Below are 22,486 nucleotides of genomic sequence, written 5' to 3'. Positions count from 1 at the left end.
AATTGCATCGGAAATAAATACTAAAGGCACAATGCCGACTTAAGTACAAGAAGACTGACTCTTCTTACTATATATGTTTGGAACCAATCGTGTGACACCAGTTATAGATTCCGAGTCTTCACCTCCGGTTTACTGTATCATTTGGTCCTTCTTATCGACGATGAAACACAGAAATTACATCTGAAATAAATACAAAAGGCACAATGCCGACTTAAGTACAAAAAGGCTGACTCTTCTTACTGACTATCTTTTGAACCATTCCTGTGACACTAGTTATAGATTCCGATGCTTCACATCAGGTTTACTGTATCCCTCTGACCTTCTTATTGACGATGAAACACAGAAATTACATCGGAATTAAATACAAAATACACAATGCCGACTTAAATCCCTTGGACCTTCTTATTGACGATGAAACACTGAAACTGCATCGGAATTAAATACAAAATGCACAATGCCGACATAAGTAGAAGAAGACTGACTCTTCTTACTGCCTATGTTTTGAACCATTTCTGTGACACTAGTTATAGATTCCGATGCTTCACTTCAGGGTTACTGTATCCATCTGACCTTCTTATTGACGATGAAACACAGAAATTACATCGGAATTAAATACAAAATACACAATGCCGACTTAAATCCCTTGGACCTTCTTATTGACGATGAAACACTGAAACTGCATCGGAATTAAATAGAAAAGGCACAATGCCGACTTAAATATAAGAAGACTGACTCTTCTTACTGACTATGTATTGAACCATTCCTGTGACACTAGTTATGGATTCCGATGCTTCACTTCAGGTTTACTGTATCCCATGGACCTTCTTATTGACGATGAAACACAGAAATTACATCGGAGTTTAATACAAAAGGTACAAAGCCGACTTAAGTGCAAGAAGACGGACTCTTCTTACTGTCTATGTTTTGAACCATTCCTGTGACACTAGTTATAGATTCCGATGCTTCACATCAGGTTTACTGTGTCTCTTGGACCTTCTTATTGACGATGAAACACAGAAATTGCATCGGAGTTTAATACAAAAGGCACAATGCCGACTTAAGTGCAAGAAGACGGACTCTTCTTACTGTCTATGTTTTGAACCATTCCTGTGACACTAGTTTTAGATTCCGATGCTTCACTTCCGGTTTAATGTATCCCTCTGACCTTCGTATTGACGATGAAACACCGAAATGGCATCGGAATTTAATAGATAAGGCACAATGCCGAAGTAGGTACAAGAAGTCTGACTCTTGTTACTGATTATGTTTTGAACCATTCCTGTGACACTAGTTATAGATTCCGTTGCTTCACTTCAGGTTTACTGTATCCCTTGGACCTTCTTATTGACGATGAAACAGAAATTGCATCGGACTTAAATACAAAAGGCACAATGCCGACATAAGTACACGAAGACAGACTCTTCTTACTGTCTATGTTTTAACCATTCCTGTGACACTAGTTATAGATTCCGATTCTTCACTTCAGGTTTACTGTATCCCTTGGATCTTCTTATTAACGATGATACACAGAAATTGCATCGGAATTAAATACAAAAGGGTCAATGCGCACTAAAGGACAAGAAGACTGACTCTTCTTACTGACTATGTTTTGAACCATTCCTGTGACACTAGATATAGATTCCGATGCTTCACTTCATGTTTACTGCATCCCTCTGACCTTCATATTGACGATAAAACAAACAAATTTCATCGCAATTAAATAGAAAAAGCACAATGCCGACTTAAGCGCAAGAAGACTGACTCTTCTTACTGTCTATGTTTTGAACCATTCCTGTGGCACTAGTTATAGATTCCGATTCTTCACTTCAGGTTTACTGTTTCCCTTGGATCTTCTTATTAACGATGATACACAGAAATTGCATCGGAATTAAATACAAAAGGGTCAATGCGCACTAAAGGACAAGAAGACTGACTTTACTTACTGGCTATGTTTTGAACCATTCCTGTGTCACTAGTTATAGATTCCGATGCTTCACTTCAGGTTTGCTCAATCCCTTGGACCTTCTTATTGACGATGGAACACAGAAATTGCATCGGAAATAAATACTAAAGGCACAATGCCGACTTAAGTACAAGAAGACTGACTCTTCTTACTATATATGTTTGGAACCAATCGTGTGACACCAGTTATAGATTCCGATGCTTCACCTCCGGTTTACTGTATCATTTGGTCCTTCTTATTGACGATGAAACACAGAAATTACATCTGAAATAAATACAAAAGGCACAATGCCGACTTAAGTACAAAAAGGCTGACTCTTCTTATTGACTATCTTTTGAACCATTCCTGTGACACTAGTTATAGATTCCGATGCTTCACATCAGGTTTACTGTATCCCTCTGACCTTCTTATTGTCGATGAAACACAGAAATTGCATCGGAAATAAATACAAAATGCACAATGACGACTTAAGTACAAGAAGACTGACTCTTCTTACTGCCTATGTTTTGAACCATTTCTGTGACACTAGTTATAGATTCAGATGCATCACTTCAGGGTTACTGTATCCATCTGACCTTCTTATTGACGATGAAACACAGAAATTGCATCGGAATTAAATACAAAAGACACAATGCCGACTTAAGTACAAGAAGACTGACTCTTCATACTGTCTATGATTTGAACCATACCTGTGACACTAGTTATAGATTCTGATGCTTCCTCCACTTTTACTGTATCCCTTGGACCTCCTTATTGACGATGAAACACTGAAACTGCATCGGAATTAAAAAGAAATGGCACAATGCCGACTTAAATACAAGAAGATTGACTCTTCTTACTGACTATGTATTGAACCATTCCTGTGACATTAGTTATAGATTCCGATGCTTCACTTCAGGTTTACTGTATCCCTTGGACTTACTTATTGACGATGAAATACAGAAATTGCATCGGAATTAAATACAAAAGGCACAATGCCGACTTATGTACAAGAATACTGACTTTTCCTACTGTCTACGTTTTGAACCATTCCTGTGACACTAGTTATAGATTCCGATGTTTCACTTCAGGTTTACTGTATCCCTCTGACCTTATTGACGATGAAACACAGAAATTGCATCGGAATTAAATACAAAAGGCACAATGTCGACTTATGTACAAGAATACTGACTCTTCCTACTGTCTACGTTTTGAACCATTCCTGTGACACTAGTTATAGATTCCGATGTTTCACTTCAGGTTTACTGTATCCCTCTGACCTTATTGACGATGAAACACAGAAATTGCATCGGAATTAAATACAAAAGGCACAATGCCGACTTAAGTACAAGAAGACTGACTCTTCTTACTGTCTATGTTTTGAACCATTCCATTGACACTAGTTATAGATTCCGATGCTTCACTTCAGGTTTACTGTTTCCCTTGGAACTTCTTATTGACGATGAAACAATGAAATTGCATCGGAATTAAACACAAAAGGCACAATGCCGACTTACGTACATGAAGACTGACTCTTCTTACTGACTATGTTTCGAACCATTCCTGTGACACTAGTTATAGATTCCGATGCTTCACTTCAAGTTTACTGTATCCCTTGTACCTTCTTATTGACGATGAAACACAGAAATCGCATCGGAATTTAATACAAATCGCACAATGCCGACTCATGTACAAGTAGACTGACTCTTCTTACTGTCTATGTTTTCAACCATTCCTGTGACACTAGTTATAAATTCCGATGCTTCACTTCAGGTTTACTGTATCCCTCTGACCTTCTTATTGACGATGAAACACAGAAATTGCATCGGAATTAAATACAAAATGCACAATGCCGACTTAAGTACAAGAAGACTGACTCTTCTTACTGTCTATGATTTGAAATAATTCTGTGACACTTGTTAAAGATTCCAATGCTTCACGTCAGGTTTACTGTATCCCTCTGACCTTGTTATTGACGACGAAACACAATAATTGCCTCGGAATTAAATACAAAAGGCACAAAGCCGTTTTAAGTACAAGAAGACTGACTCTTCCTAGTGTCTATGTTTGAACCATTCCATTGACACTAGTTATAGATTCCGATGCTTCACTTCAGGGTTATTGTATCCATCTGACCTTCTTATTGACGATGAAACACACAAATTGCATCGGAATTAAATAGAAAAGGCACAATGCCGACTTAAGTACAAGAAGACTGACTGTTCTTACTGTCAATGTTTTGAACCATTCCTGTGACACTAGTTATAGATTCCGATGCTTCACTCCAGGTTTACTGTATCCCTTGGACCTTCTTATTGACTATGAAACACTGAAACTGAATCGGAATTAAATAGAAAAGGCACAATGCCGACTTAAATACAAGAAGACTGACTCTTCTTACTGTCTATGTTTTCAACCATTCCTGTGACACTAGTTATAAATTCCGATGCTTCACTTCAGGTTTACTGTATCCCTCTGACCTTCTTATTGACGATGAAACACAGAGATTGCATCTGAATTAAATAGAAAAGGCACAATGCCGACTTATGTACAAGAAGACTCACTCTTCTCACTGACTATGAATTGAAAAATTCCTGTGACACTAGTTATAGGTTCCGATTCTTCACGTCAGGTTTACTGTATCCCTTGGACCTTCTTATTGACGATGAGACACAGAAATTGCATCGGAAACAAATACAAAAGGCACAATGCTGACTTAAGTACAAGAAGACTGACTCTTCCTACAGTCTATGTTTTGACCCATTCCTGTGACACTAGTTATAGATTCCGATGCTTCACTTCAGGTTTACTGTATCCCTCTGACCTTCTTATTGACGATGAAACACAGAAATTGCTTCGGAATTATGTAGAAAAGGCACAATGCAGACTTAAGTACAAGAAGACAGACTCTTCTTACTGCCTATGTTTTGAACCATTCCTGTGACAGTAGTTATAGATTCCGATGCTTCACATCAGGTTTACTGTATCCCTATGACCTTCTTATTGACGATGAAACACAGAAATTGCATCGGAATTAAATACAAAATGCACAATGCCGACTTAAGTACAAGAAGACTGACTCTTCCTACTGTCTATGTTTTGAACCATTTCTGTGACACTAGTTATAGATTCCGATGCTTCACTTAAGGGTTACTGTATCCATCTGACCTTCTTATTGACGATGAAATACAGAAATTGCATCGAAATTAAATACAAAAAACACAATGCCGACTTAAGTACAAGAAGTCTGACTCTTCATACTGTCTATGATTTGAACCATACCTGTGACACTAGTTGTAGATTCCGATGCTTCTCTTCAGGTTCACTGTATCTCTTGGACCCTCTTATTGACGATGAAACACAGAAATTGCATCGGAATTAAATACAAAAGGCACAATGCCGATTTATGTGCAAGAAGACTGACTCTTCCTACTGTCTACGTTTTGAACCATTCCTGTGACACTAGTTATAGATTCCGATGCTTCACTTCAGGTTTACTGTATCCCTCTGACCTTATTGTCGATGAAACACAGAAATTGCATCGGAAATAAATACAAAAGGCACAATGCCGACTTATGTACAAAAAGACTGACCCTTCTTACTGACTACGTTTTGAACCATTCCTGTGACACTAGTTATAGATTCCGATGCTTCACTTCAGGTTTAGTGTATCCCTCTGACCTTCTTATTGACGATGAAACACAGAAATTGAATCGGAATTGAATAGAAAAGGCACAATGTCGACTTAAGAACAAGAAGACTGACTCTTCTTACTGTCTATGTTTTGAACCATTCCTGTGACACTAGTTACAGATTCCGATGCTTAACTTCAGGTTTACTGTGTCCCTTGGACCTACTTATTGACGATGAAACACAGAAATTGCATCGGAGTTTAATACAAAAGGCACAATGCCGACTCAAGTACAAGAAGACTGACTCTTCTTACTGTCCATGTTTTGAACCATTAATGTGACACTAGTTGTAGATTCCGATGCTTCACTTCAGGTTTACTGCATCCCTCTGACCTTCTTATTGACGATGTAACACAGAAATTGCTTCGGAATTAAATACATAATGCACAATGCCGACCTAAGTACAAGAAGACTGACTCTTCTTACTGTCTATGTTTTGAACCATTTCTGTGACACTAGTTACAGATTCCGATGCTTCACTTCAGGGTTACTGTATCCCTCTGACCTTCTTATTGACGATGAAACACAGAAGTTGTATCGGAATTAAATACAAAAGGCAGAATGCCGACTTCAGTGCAAGAAGACTGACTCTTCCTACTGTCTATGCTTTGATCCATTCCTGTGACACTAGTTATAGGCTCCGATGCTTCACTTCAGGTTTACTGTATGCCTTGGACCTTCTTATTGACGATGAAACCCAGAAATTGCCTCGGAATTAAATACAAAAGGCACAATGCCGACTTAAGTACAAGAAGACTGACTCTACCTACTGTCTATGTTTGAACCATTCCATTGACACTAGTTATTGATTCCATGCTGCACTTCAGGTTTACTGTTTCCCTTGGAACTTCTTATTGCGATGAAACAATGAAATTGCATCGGAATTAAATACAAAAGGCACAATGCCACCTTAAGTACATGAAGACTGACTCTTCTTACTGACTATGTTTTGAACCATTCCTGTGACACTAGTTATAGATTCCGATGCTTCACTTCAGGTTTTCTGTATCCCATGGATCTTCGTATTGACGATGATACACAGATATTGCATCGGAATTAAATACAAAAGGCACAATGCGCACTTAAGGACAAGGAGACTGACTCTTCTTACTGACTATGTTTTGAACCATTCCTGGGACACTAGTTATAGACTCCGATGCTTCACTTCATGTTTATTGCATCCCTCTGACCTTCTTATTGACGATGAAACACACAAATTGCATCGGAATTAAATAGAAAAGGCACAATGCCGACTTAAGTACAAGAAGACTGACTGTTCTTACTGTCAATGTTTTGAACCATTCCTGTGACACTAGTTATAGATTCCGATGCTTCACTCCAGGTTTACTGTATCCCTTGGACATTCTTATTGACGATGAAACACAGAGATTGCAACTGAATTAAACAGAAAAGGCACAATGCCGACTTAAGTACAAGAAGACTCACTCTTCTCACTGACTATGTATTGAAAAATTCCTGTGACACTAGTTATAGGTTCCGATGCTTCACTTCAGGTTTACTGTATAACTTGGACCTTCTTATTGACGATGAAACACAGAAATTGCATCGGAATTAAATACAAAAGGCACAATGCCGACTTAAGTACAAGACGACTGACTCTTCTTACTGACTATGTTTTGAACCGTACCTGTGACACTAATTATAGATTCCGATGCTTCACTTCAGGTTTACTGTATCCCTTCGACCTTCTTATTGACGATGAAACACAGTAATTGCATCGGAATTAAATACAAAAGGCACAATGCCGACTTAAGTAAAAGAGACTGACTCTTCCTACTGTCTATGTTTTGAACCATTCCTGTGACACCAGTTATAGATTCCGATGCTTCACCTCCGGTTTACTGTATCCCTCTCACCTTCTTATTAGCGACGAAACACAGAAATTGCATCGGAATTAAATAGGAAAGGCACAATGCCCACTTATGTACGAGAAGACTGACTCTTCTTACTGTCTATGTTTTGAACCATTCCTGTGACGCTACTTACAGCTTCCGATGCTTCACTTCAGGTTTACAGTAACCCTTGGACCTTCTTAGTGACGATGAAACAGAGAAATTGCATCGGAATCAAATAGAAAAGGCACAATGCCGACTTAAGTACAAGAAGACTGACACTCCTTAATGACTATGTTTTGAACCATTCCTATGACACTAGTTATAGATTCCGATGCTTCTCCTCAGGTTCACTGTATCTCTTGGACCTTCTTATTGACGATGAAACACAGAAATTGCATCGGAATTAAATACAAAAGGCACAATGCCGACTTAAGGACGAGAAGACTGACTCTTATTACTGACTATGTTTGAACCATTCCTGTGACACTAGTTATAGATTCCGATGCTTCACTCCAGGTTTACTGTATCCCTTGGCCTTCTTATTGACGATGAAACACACAGATTGCATCTGAATTAAATAGAAAACGCACAATGCCGACTTAAGTACAAGAAGACTCACTCTTCTCACTAACTATGTATTGAAAAATTCCGGTGACACTAGTTATAGATTCCGATGCTTCACTTCCGGTTTACTGTATCCCTTGGACCTTTTTATTGACGATGAAACACAGAAATTGCGTCGGAATTAAATACTAAAGGCACAATGCTGACTTAAGTGCAAGAAGTCTGACTCTTCATACTGTCTATGATTTGAACCGTTCCTGTGACACTAATTACAGATTCCGATGCTTCACTTCAGGTTTACTGTATCCCTTGGACCTTCTTATTGACGATGAAACACAGAAATTGCATCGGAATTAAATACAAAAGGCACAATGCCGACTTAAGTACAAGAACACTGACTCTTCCTACTGTCTATGCTTTGAACCATTCCTGTGACATTAGTTATAGATTCTGATGCTTCACTTCAGGTTTACTGTATCCTTTTCACCTTCTTATTGGCGACGAAACACAGCAATTGCATCGGATTTAAATAGAAAAGGCACAATGCCGACTTAAGTACAAGAAGACTGACTATTCCTACTGTCTATGCTTTGAACCATTCCTGTGACACCAGTTATAGATTCCGATGCTTCACCTCCGGTTTACTGTATCCCTCTCACCTTCTTATTAGCGACGAAACACAGAAATTGCTTTGGAATTAAATAGGTAAGGCACAATGCTCACTTAAGTACAAGAAGACTGACTCTTCTTACTGTCTATGATTTGAATTCATTCCTGTGACGATAGTTACAGGTTCCGATGCTACACTTCAGGTTTACAGTATCCCTTAAACCTTCGTATTGACGATGAAACATAGAAATTGCATCACAATCAAATAGAAAAGGCACAATGCCGAGTTAAGTACAAGAAGACTGACACTCCTTAATGACTATGTTTTGAAACATTCCTGTGACACTAGTTATAGATTCCGATGCTTCACTTGAGGTTTACTGTATCCCTTGGACCTTCTTATTGACAGTGAAACACCGGAATTGCCACGGAATTAAATACAAAGGGCACAATGCCGACTTCAGTACAAGAAGACTGACTCTTCCTACTGTCTATGTTTGAACCATTCCATTGACACTAGCTCTGGATTCCGATGTTTCACTTCAGGTTTACTGTTTCCCTTGAAACTTCTTATTGACGATGAAACAATGAAATTGCATCGGAATTAAATACGAAAAGCACAATGCCAACTTAAGTACAAGAAGTCTGACTCTTCCTACTGTCTATGTTTGAACCATTCCTGTGACACTAGTTATGGATTCCGATGCTTCACTTCAGGTTTACCGTATCCCTCTGACCTTCTTATTGACGATGAAACACAGAAATTGCATCGGAATTAATACAAAATGCACAATGCCGACTTAAGTACAAGAAGACTGACTCTTCCTACTGTCTACGTTTTGAACCATTTCTGTGACACTAGTTACAGATTCCTATGCTTCACTTCAGGTTTACTGTATCCCTTGGACCTTCTTATTGACGATGTAACACAGAAATTGCATCGGAATTAAATACAAAAGGCACAATGCCGACTTAAGGACAAGAAGACTGACTCTTCTTACTGCCTATGTTTTGAACCATTCCTGTGACACTAGTTATAGATTCCGATGCATGACTTCAGGTTTACTGTATCCCTTGGACATTCTTATTGACGATGAAACACTGAAATTGCATCGGAATATAATACAAAAGGCACATTGCCGACTCAAGTACAAGAAGACTGACTCTTCTTACTGTCTATGTTTTGAACCATTCCTGTGACACTAGTTATAGATTCCGATGCTTCACTTCAGGTTTACCGTATCCCTCTGACCTTCTTATTGACAATGAAACACAGAAATTGCATCGGAATTAAATACAAAATGCACAATGCCGACTTAAGTACAAGAAGACTGACTCTTCCTACTGTCTATGTTTGAACCATTCCATTGACACTAGTTGTAGATTCCGATGCTTCACTTCAGGTTTACTGTTTCCCTTGGAACTTCTTATTGACGATGAAACAATGAAATTGCATCGGAATTAAATAGAAAAGGCACAATGCCGACTTAAGTACATGAAGACTGACTCTTCTTACTGACTATGTTTTGAACCATACCTGTGACACTAGTTATAGATTCCGATGCATCACTTCAGGTTTACTGTAACCCTCTGACCTTCTTACTGACGATGAAACACAGAAATTGCATCCAAATTGAATACAAAAGGCACAATGCCGTCTTAAGTACAAGAAGACAGACTCTTCCTACTGTCTATGTTTGAACCATTCCATTGACACTAGTTGTAGATTCCGATGCTTCCCTTCAGGTTTACTGTTTCCCTTGAAACTTCTTATTGACGATGAAACAACGAAATTGCATCGGAATAAAATACAATAGGCACAATGCCGACTTAAGTACATGAAGACAGGGTCTTCTTACTGACTATGTTCTGAACCATCCCTGTGACACTAGTTGTAGATTCCGATGCTTGTCTTCAGGTTTACTGTATCCCTTGGACCTTCTTATTGGCGATGAAACACAGAAATTGCATCGGAATTAGGTACAAAAGACACAATGCCGACTTAAGTACAAGAAGAGTGACTCTTCTTACTGTCTATGTTGTGAACCATTTCTGTGAGACTAGTTACAGATTCCGATGCTTCACTTCAGGGTTACTGTAACCCTCTGACCTTCTTATGGACGGTGAAACACCGAAATTGCATCGGAATTAAATAGAAAAGGCACAATGTCGACATAGGTACATTAAGACTGACTCTTTTTACTGACTATGTTTTGAACCATTCCTGTCATACTAGTTATAGATTCCGTTGCTTCACTTCAGGTTTACTGTATCACTCGGACCTTCTTATTGACGATGAAACACTGTAATTGCATCGGGTTTAAATACAAAAGGCACATTGCCGACATAAGTACATGAAGACTGACTCTTCTTACTGACTATGTTTTGAACCATTCCTGTGACACTAGTTATAGATTCCGATGCTTCACTTCAGGTTTACTGTTTCCCTTGGAACTTCTTATTGACGATGAAACAATGAAATTGCATCGGAACAAAATACAAAACCACAATGCCGACATAAGTACATGAAGACTGACTCTTCTTACTGACTATGTTTTGAACCATTCCTGTGACACTAGTTATAGATTCCGATGCTTCACTTCAGGTTTACTGTATCCCTTGGACCTTCTTATTGGCGATGAAACACAGAAATTGCATCGGAATTAAATACAAAAGGCACAATGCCGACTTAAGTGCAAGAAGGCTGACTCTTCTTACTGTCTATGTTTAGAACCATTCCTGTGACACTAGTTGAAGATTATGATGCTTCACTCCAGGGATACTGTATCCCTTGGACCATCTTAATGAGATGAAACACAGAAATTGTATTGGAATTAAATACACAAGGCACAATGCCGACTTAAAGACAAGAAGACTGACTCTTGTTACTGCCAATGCTTTGAACCATTCCTGTGACACTAGTTATAGATTCCGATGCTTCACTTCAGGTTTACTGTATCCCTCTGACATTCTTATTGACGATGAAACACAGAAATTGCATCGGAATTAAATAGAAAAGGCAGAATGCCGACTTAAGTGCAAGAAGACTGACTCTTCTTACCGTCTATGTTTTGAACCATTCCTGTGACACTAGTTTTAGATTCCTATGCTTCCCTTGTGGTTTACTGTATCCCTCAGACCTTCTTATTGACGGTGAAACACCGAAATTGCATCGGAATTAAATAGAAAAGGCACAATGTCGACTTAGGTACAAGAAGACTGACTCTTTTTACTGACTATGTTTTGAACCATTCCTGTCAGACTAGTTATAGATTCCGTTGCTTCACTTCAGGTTTACTGTATCCCTTGGACCTTCTTATTGACGATGAAACACCGAAATTGCATCGGGTTTAAATACAAATGGCACGTTGCCGACATAAGTACATGAAGACTGACTCTTCTTACTGACTATGTTTTGAATCATTCCTGTGACACTAGTTATAGATTCCGATGCTTCACTTCAGGTTTACTGTTTTCCTTGGAACTTCTTATTGACGATGAAACAATGAAATTGCATCGGAACAAAATACAAAACCACAATGCCGACGTAAGTACATGAAGACTTACTCTTCTTACTGACTATGTTTTGAACCATTCCTGTGACACTACTTATGGATTCCGATGCTTCACTTCAGGTTTACTGTATCCCTTGGACCTTCTTATTGACGATGAAACACAGAAATTGCATCGGAATTAAATACAAAAGGCACAATGCCGACTTAAGGACAAGAAGACTGACTCTTCTTACTGCCTATGTTTTGAACCATTCCTGTGACACTAGTTATAGATTCCGATGCATGACTTCAGGTTTACTGTATCCCTTGGACATTCTTATTGACGATGAAACACAGAAATTGCATCGGAATATAATACAAAAGGCACATTGCCGACTCAAGTACAAGAAGACTGACTCTTCTTACTGTCTATGTTCTGAACCATTCCTGTGACACTAGTTATAGATTCCGATGCTTCACTTCAGGTTTACCGTATCCCTCTGACCTTCTTATTGACGATGAAACACAGAAATTGCATCGGAATTAAATACAAAATGCACAATGCCGACTTAAGTACAAGAAGACTGACTCTTCTTACAGTCTATGTTGAGAAACCATTTCTGTGACGCTAGTTACAGATTCCGATGCTTCACTTCAGGGTTACTGTAACCCTCTGACCTTCTTATTGACGACGAAACACTGAAATTGCTTCGGAATTGAATACAAAAGGCACAATGCCGACTTAAGTACAAGAAGACTGACTCTTCTTATTGACTATGTATTGGACCATACCTGTGACACTAGTTAAAGATTCCGATGCATCACTTCAGGTTTACTGTAACACTCTGACCTTCTTACTGACGATGAAACACAGAAATTGCATCGGAACTGAATACAAAAGGCACAATGCCGATTTAAGTACAAGAAGACTGACTCTTCCTACTGTCTATGTTTGAACCATTCCATTGACAATAGTTGTAGATTCCGATGCTTCCCTTCAGGTTTACTGTTTCCCTTGGAACTTCTTATTGACGATGAAACAACGAAATTGCATCGGAATAAAATACAATAGGCACAATGATGACTTAAGTACATGAAGACAGAGTCTTCTTACTGACTATGTTTTGAACCATTCCTGTGACATTAGTTATAGATTCCGATGCTTCACATCAGGTTTACTGCATCCCTTGGACCTTCTTATTGGCGATGAAACACAGAAATTGCATCGGAATTAGATACAAAAGGCACAATGCCGACTTAAGTACAAGAAGAGTGACTCTTCTTACTGTCTATGCTTTGAACCATTTCTGTGACACTAGTTACAGATTCCGATGCTTCACTTCAAGGTTACTGTAACCCTCTGACCTTCTTATGGACGGTGAAACACCGAAATTGCTTTGGAATTAAATAGAAAAGGCACAATGTCGACTTAGGTACAAGAAGACTGACTCTTTTTACTGACTATGCTTTGAACCATTCCTGTCACACTAGTTATAGATTCCGTTGCTTCACTTCAGGTTTACTGTATCCCTTGGACCTTCTTATTGACGATGAAACACTGCAATTGCATCGGGTTTAAATACAAAAGGCACATTGCCGACATAAGTACATGAACACTGACTCTTCTTACTGACTATGTTTTGAACCATTCCTGTGACACTAGTTATAGATTCCGATGCTTCACTTCAGGTATACTGTATCCCTTGGACCTTCTTATTGGCGATGAAACACAGAAATTGCATCGGAATTAAATACAAAAGGCACAATGCCGACTTAAGAGCAAGAAGGCTGACTCTTCTTACTGTCTATGTTTAGAACCATTCCTGTGACACTAGTTGAAGATTATGATGCTTCACTCCAGGTATACTGTATCCCTTGGACCTTCTTAATGACGATGAAACACAGAAATTGTATTGGAATTAAATACAAAAGGCACAATGCCGACTTAAGGACATGAAGACTGACTCTTGTTACTGCCAATGCTTTGAACCATTCCTGTGACACTAGGTATAAATTCCGATGCTTCACTTCAGGTTTACTGTATCCCTCTGACATTCTTATTGACGATGAAACACAGAAATTGCATCGGAATTAAATAGAAAAGGCAGAATGCCGACTTAAGTGCAAGAAGACTGACTCTTCTTACCGTCTATGTTTTGAACCATTCCTGTGACACTAGTTTTAGATTCCGATGCTTCACTTATGGTTTACTGTATCCCTCAGACCTTCTTATTGACGGTGAAACACCGAAATTGCATCGGAATTAAATAGAAAAGGCACAATGTCGACTTACGTACAAGAAGACTGACTCTTTTTACTGACTATGTTTTGAACCATTCCTGTCACACTAGTTATAGATTCCGTTGCTTCACCTCAGGTTTACTGTATCCCTTGGACATTCTTATTGACGATGAAACACTGAAATTGCATCGGGTTTAAATACAAATGGCACATTGCCGACATAAGTACATGAAGACTGACTCTTCTTACTGACTATGTTTTGAACCATTCCTGTGACACTAGTTATAGATTCCGATGCTTCACTTCAGGTTTACTGTTTCCCTTGGAACTTCTTATTGACGATGAAACAATGAAATTGCATCGGAACAAAATACAAAACCACAATGCCGACGTAAGTACATGAAGACTGACTCTTCTTACTGACTATGTTTTGAACCATTCCTGTGACACTAGTTATAGATTCCGATGCTTCACTTCAGGTTTATTGTATCCCTTGGACCTTCTTATTGGCGATGAAACACAGAAATTGCATCGGAATTAAATACAAAAGGCACAATGCCGACTTAAGTACAAGAAGGCTGACTCTTCTTACTGTCTATGTTTAGAACCATTCCTGTGACACTAGTTGAAGATTATGATGCTTCACTCCAGGTTTACTGTATCCCTTGGACCTTCTTATTGACGATGAAACACAGAAATTGCATGGGAATTAAATACAAAAGGCACAATGCCGACATAAGGACAAGAAGACTGACTCTTCTTACTGCCAATGCTTTGAACCATTCCTGTGACACTAGTTATAGATTCCGATGCTTCACTTCAGGTTTACTGTATCCCTCTGACATTCTTATTGACGATGAAACACAGAAATTGCATCGGAATTAAATAGAAAAGGCAGAATGCCGACTTAAGTGCAAGAAGACTGACTCTTCTTACCGTCTATGTTTTGAACCATTCTTGTGACACTAGTTTTAGATTCCGATGCTTCACTTATGGTTTACTGTATCCCTCTGACCTTCTTATTGACGGTGAAACACCGAAATTGCATCGGAATTCAATAGAAAAGGCACAATGTCGACTTAGGTACAAGAAGACTGACTATTTTTACTGACTATGTTTTGAACCATTCCTGTCACACTAGTTATAGATTCCTTTGCTTCACTTCAGGTTTACTGTATCCCTTGGACCTTCTTATTGACGACGAAACACTTAAATTGCATCGGGTTTAAATACAAAAGGCACATTGCCGACATAAGTACATGAAGACTGACTCTTCTTACTGACTATGTTTTGAACCATTCCTGTGACACTAGTTATAGATTCCGATGCTTCACTTCAGGTTTACTGTATCCCTTGGAACTTCTTATTGACGATAATACACAGAAATTGCATCGGAAATAAATACAAAAGGCACAATGCGCACTTAAGGACAAGAAGACTGACTCTTCTTACTGACTATGTTTTGAACCATTCCTTTGACACTAGTTATAGATTCCGATGCTTCACTTCATGTTTACTGTATCCCTCTGACCTTCTTATTGACGATGAAACACACAAATTGCATCGGAATTAAATAGAAAAGGCATAATGCCGACTTAAGTACAAGAAGACTGACTCTTCTTACTGTCTATATTTCGAACCATTCCTGTGACACTAGTTATAGATTCCGATGCTTCACTTCAGGTTTTCTCTATCCCTTGGACCTTCTTATTGACGATGAAACACAGAAATTGCCTCGTAATTAAATACAAAGGGCACAATGCCGACTTAAGTACAAGAAGACTGACTCTTCCTACTGTCTATGTTTTGAACCATTCCTGTGACACTAGTTAGAGATTCCGATGCTTCACTTCAGGTTTACTGTATCCCTCTGACCTTCTTATTGACGATGAAACACAGTAATTGTATCGGAATTAAATTGAAAAGGGCACAATGCGGACTTAAGTACAAGAAGACTGACTCTTCTTACTGTCTATGCTTTGAACCATTCCTGTGACACTAGTTATGGATTACGATGCTCCACTTCAGGTTTACTGTATCCCTTGGACCTTCTTATTGACGATGAAACACAGAAATTGCATCGGAATTAAATACAAAAGGCACAATGCCGACTTAAGTACAAGAAGACTGACTCTTCTTACTGCCTATGTTTTGAACCATTCCTGTGACACTAGTTATAGATTCCGATGCTTCATTTCAGGTTTACTGTATCCCTCGGACATCCGTTTTGACGATGAAACACAGAAATTGCATCAGAAATAAATACATAAGGCACAATGCCGACTTAAGTACATGTAGACTGTATCTTCCTACTGTCTATGTTTTGAACCATTAGTGTGACACTAGTTATAGATTCCGATGCTTCATTTCAGGTTTACTGTATCCCTTGGACCTTCTCATTGACGATGAAACACATATAGTGCATCGAAATTAAATAAAAAAGGCACAATGCCAACGTAAGTACTAGAAGACTGACTCTTCCTACTGTCTATGCTTTGAACCATTCCTGTGACACTAGTTTTAGATTCCGATCCTTCACTACAGGTTTACTGTACCCTCTGACCTTGTTTTTGACGATGAAACACAGAAATTGCATCAGAATTAAATAGAAATGGCACAATGCCGACTTAAGTACAAGAAGACTGACTCTTCTTACTGACTATAACTTGATCCATTCCTGTGACAGTAGTTATAGATTCCGATGCTTCACTTCAGGTTTACTGTATCCGTTGGACCTTCTTATTGACGATGAAACACAGAAATTGCATCGGAATTAAATACAAAAGGCACAATGCCGACTTCAGTACAAGACGACTGACTCTTCTTACTGACTATGTTTTGAACCATTCCTGTGACACTAGTTATAAATTCCGATGCTTCATTTCAGGTTTACTGTATCCCTCGGACCTCCGTTTTGACGATGAAACACAGAAATTGCATCGGAAATAAATACAAAAGGCACAATGCCGAATTAAGTACATGTAGACTGTATCTTCCTACTGTCTATGTTTTGAACCATTAGTGTTACACTAGTTATAGATTCCGATGCTTCATTTTAGGTTTACTGTTTACCTTGGACCTTCTCATTGACGATGAAACACAGTAATTGCATCGGAATTAAATACAAAAGGCACAATGACAACGTAAGTACAAGAAGACTGACTCTCCCTACTGCCTATGTTTTGAACCATTCCTGTGACACTAGTTTTAGATTCCGATGCTTCACTTCAGTTTTACTGTACCCTCAGACCTTGTTTTTGACGATGAAACACAGAAATTGCGTCAGAATTAAATAGAAATGGCACAATGCCGACTTAAGTACAAGAAGACTGACTATTCTTACTGACTATATCTTGATCCATTCCTGTGACAGTAGTTATAGATTCTGATGCTTCACTTCAGGTTTACTGTATTCCTTTGACCTTCTTATTGACGATGAAAGACAGAAATTGCATCGGAATTAAATAGAAAAAGCAGAATGCCGACTTAAGTACAAGAAGACTGACTCTTCTTACTGACTATACCTTGATCCATTCCTGTGACACAAGTTATAGATTCCGATGCTTCACTTCAGGTTTACTGTATCCGTTGGACCTTCTTATTGACGATGAAACACAGAAATTGCATCGGAATTAAATACAAAAATCACAATGCCGACTTAAGTACAAGAAGACTGACTCTTCTTACTGACTATATTTTGATCCATTCCTGTGACACTAGTAATAGATTCCGATGCTTCACTTCAGGTTTACTGTATCCCTTGGACCTTCTTATTGACGATGAAACACAGAGATTGCATCGGAATTAAATAGAAAACGCACAATGCCGGCTTAAGTACAAGAAGACTGACTCTTCTTACTGACTATGATTTGAACCATTCCTGTGTGACTAGTTGTAGATTCCGCTGATTCACTTCAGGTTTACTGTATCCCTCTGACCTTCTTATTAACGATGAAACACAGATATTGCATCTGAATTAAATACAAAAATCACAATGCCTGCTTAAGTACAACTAGACTGACTCTTCTTACTGACTATGTTTTTGTACCATTCCTGTGACGCTAGTTATAGATTCCGATGCCTCACTTCTGATTTACTGTCTCCCTCGGACCTTCGTATTGACGATGACACACAGAAATTGCATCGGAATTAAATACAAAAGGCACAATGCCGACTTAAGTACAAGAAGACTGACTCTTCTTACTGACTATGTTTTGAACCATTCCTGCGACACTAGCTACAGATTCCGATGCTTCACTTCAGGTTTACTGTATCCCTAGGACCTTCTTATTGACGATGAAACACAGAAATTGCATCGGAACTAAATACAAAAGGCACAATGCCGACTTAAGTACCACAAGACTGACTCTTTCAACTGTCTATGTTTTGAACGAATCCTGTGACATTAGTTATAGTTTCCGATGCTATACTTCAGGTTTACAGTATCCTTTGGAACTTCTTATTGGCGACGAAACGCAGAAATTGCATCGGAATTAAATAGAAAAGGCACAATGCCCACTTAAGTACAAGAAGACTGACTCTTCCTACTGTCTATGCTTTCAACCATTCCTGTGACACTAGTTATAGATTCCGATGCTTCACCGCAGGTTCACTGTATCCCTCTGACCTTCTTTTTGACGATGAAACACAGAAATTGCATCGGAATTAAATAGAAAAGGCACAATGCCGTCTTAAGTACATGCAGACTGACGCTTCTTAGTGTCTATGTTTTGAACCATTCCTGTGACGCTAGGTACAGATTCCGAAGCTTCACTTCAGGTTTACTGTACCCCTTGGACATTCTTATTGACGATGAAGCACAGAAATTGCGTCGGAATTAAATAGAAAAGGCACAATGCCGACTTAAGTACATGTAGACTGTATCTTCCTACTGTCTATGTTTTGAACCATTAGTGTGACACTAGTTATAGATTCCGATGCTTCATTTGAGGTTTACTGTATCCCTTGGACCTTCTCATTGACGATGAAACACAGATAGTGCATCGAAATTAAATAAAAAAGGCACAATGCCAACGTAAGTACTAGAAGACTGACTCCTCCTACTGTCTATGCTTTGAACCATTCCTGTGACACTAGTTTTAGATTCCGATCCTTCACTTCAGGTTTACTGTACCCTCTGACCTAGTTTTTGACGATGAAACACAGAAATTGCATCAGATTTAAATAGAAATGGCACAATGCCGACTTAAGTACAAGAAGACTGACTCTTCTTACTGACTATAACTTGATCCATTCCTGCGACAGTAGTTATAGATTACGATGCTTCACTTCAGGTTTACTGTATCCGTTGGACCTTCTAATTGACGATGAAACACAGAGATTGCATCGGAATTGAATAGAAAAGGCACAATGCCGGCTTAAGTACAAGAAGACTAACTCTTCTTACTGACTATGATTTGAACCATTCCTGTGTGACTAGTTGTAGATTCCGATGCCTCACTTCAGGTTTACTGTATACCTCTGACATTCTTATTAACGAAGAAACACAGATATTGCATCGGAATTAAATACAAAAGGCACAATGCCGACTTAAGTACAAGAAGGATGACTCTTCTTACTGACTATGTTTTGAACCATTCCTGTGACACTAGTTATAGATTCCGATGCTTCACTTCTGATTTACTGCATCCCTCGGAACTTCGTATTGACGATGAAACACAGAAATTGCATCGGAATTAAATACAAAAGGCACAGTGCCGACTTAAGTACATGAAGACTGACGCGTCTTACTGACTATGATTTGAACCATTCCTGTGACACTAGTTATAGATTCCGATGCTTCACTTCAGGTTTACTGTATCCCTAGGACCTTCATATTGACGATGAAACACAGAAATTGCATCGGAACTTTATACAAAAATCACAATGATGACTTAAGTACCACAAGAGTGACTCTTCCTACTGTCTATGTTTTGAACGAATCCTGTGACATTAGTTATAGATTCCCAAGCTTCACTTCAGGTTTACTGTATCCTTTCGAACTTCTTATTGGCGACGAAATACAGAAATTGCATCGGAATTAAATAGAAATGGCACAATGCCGACTTAAGTACAAGAAGACTGACTCTTCCTACTGCCTATGTTTTGAACCATTCCTGTGACACTAGTTTTAGATTCCGATGCTTCACTTCAGGTTTACTGTACCCTCAGACCTTGTTTGTGACGATGAAACACAGAAATTGCGTCAGAATTAAATAGAAATGGCACAATGCCGGCTTAAGTACAAGAAGACTGACTATTCTTACTGACTATATCTTGATCCATTCCTGTGACAGTAGTTATAGATTCTGATGCTTCACTTCAGGTTTACTGTATCCCTTGGACCTTCTTATTGACGATGAAACACAGAAATTGCATCGGAATTAAATACAAAAATCACAATGCCGACTTAAGTACAAGAAGACTGACTCTTCTTACTGACTATATTTTGATCCATTCCTGTGACACTAGTAATAGATTCCGATGCTTCACTTCAGGTTTACTGTATCCCTTGGACCTTCTTATTGACGATGAAACACAGAGATTGCATCGGAATTAAATAGAAAAGGCACAATGCCGGCTTAAGTACAAGAAGACTGACTCTTCTTACTGACTATGATTTGAACCATTCCTGTGTGACTAGTTGTAGATTCCGCTGCTTCACTTCAGGTTTACTGTATCCCTCTGACCTTCTTATTAACGATGAAACACAGATATTGCATCTGAATTAAATACAAAAATCACAATGCCGGCTTAAGTACAACTAGACTGACTCTTCTTACTGACTATGTTTTTGTACCATTCCTGTGACGCTAGTTATAGATTCCGATGCCTCCCTTCTGATTTACTGTATCCCTCGGACCTTCGTATTGACGATGAAACACAGAAATTGCATCGGAATTAAATACAAAAGGCACAATGCCGACTTAAGTACAAGAAGACTGACTCTTCTTACTGACTATGTTTTGAACCATTCCTGCGACACTAGCTACAGATTCCGATGCTTCACTTCAGGTTTACTGTATCCCTAGGACCTTCTTATTGACGATGAAACACAGAAATTGCATCGGAACTAAATACAAAAGGCACAATGCCGACTTAAGTACCACAAGACTGACTCTTTCAACTGTCTATGTTTTGAACGAATCCTGTGACATTAGTTATAGTTTCCGATGCTATACTTCAGGTTTACAGTATCCTTTGGAACTTCTTATTGGCGACGAAACGCAGAAATTGCATCGGAATTAAATAGAAAAGGCACAATGCCCACTTAAGTACAAGAAGACTGACTCTTCCTACTGTCTATGCTTTCAACCATTCCTGAGACACTAGTTATAGTTTCCGATGCTTCACCGCAGGTTCACTGTATCCCTCTGACCTTCTTTTTGACGATGAAACACAGAAATTGCATCGGAATTAAATAGAAAAGGCACAATGCCGTCTTAAGTACATGCAGACTGACTCTTCTTAGTGTCTATGCTTTGAACCATTCCTGTGACGCTACTTACAGATTCCGATGCTTCACTTCAAGTTTACTGTACCCCTTGGACATTCTTATTGACGATGAAGCACAGAAATTGCGTCGGAATTAAATAGAAAAGGCACAATGCCGACTTAAGTACATGTAGACTGTATCTTCCTACTGTCTATGTTTTGAACCATTAGTGTGACACTAGTTATAGATTCCGATGCTTCATTTGAGGTTTACTGTATCCCTTGGACCTTCTCATTGACGATGAAACACAGATAGTGCATCGAAATTAAATAAAAAAGGCACAATGCCAACGTAAGTACTAGAAGACTGACTCCTCCTACTGTCTATGCTTTGAACCATTCCTGTGACACTAGTTTTAGATTCCGATCCTTCACTTCAGGTTTACTGTACCCTCTGACCTTGTTTTTGACGATGAAACACAGAAATTGCATCAGAATTAAATAGAAATGGCACAATGCCGACTTAAGTACAAGAAGACTGACTCTTCTTACTGACTATAACTTGATCCATTCCTGCGACAGTAGTTATAGATTCCGATGCTTCACTTCAGGTTTATTGTATCCGTTGGACCTTCTAATTGACGATGAAACACA

Source organism: Schistocerca americana, chromosome 6 (genome assembly GCF_021461395.2).
Source record: "Schistocerca americana isolate TAMUIC-IGC-003095 chromosome 6, iqSchAmer2.1, whole genome shotgun sequence".
Taxonomy (NCBI): Eukaryota; Metazoa; Arthropoda; class Insecta; order Orthoptera; family Acrididae; genus Schistocerca; species Schistocerca americana.
Note: the sequence above shows the minus strand (reverse complement) of the source record.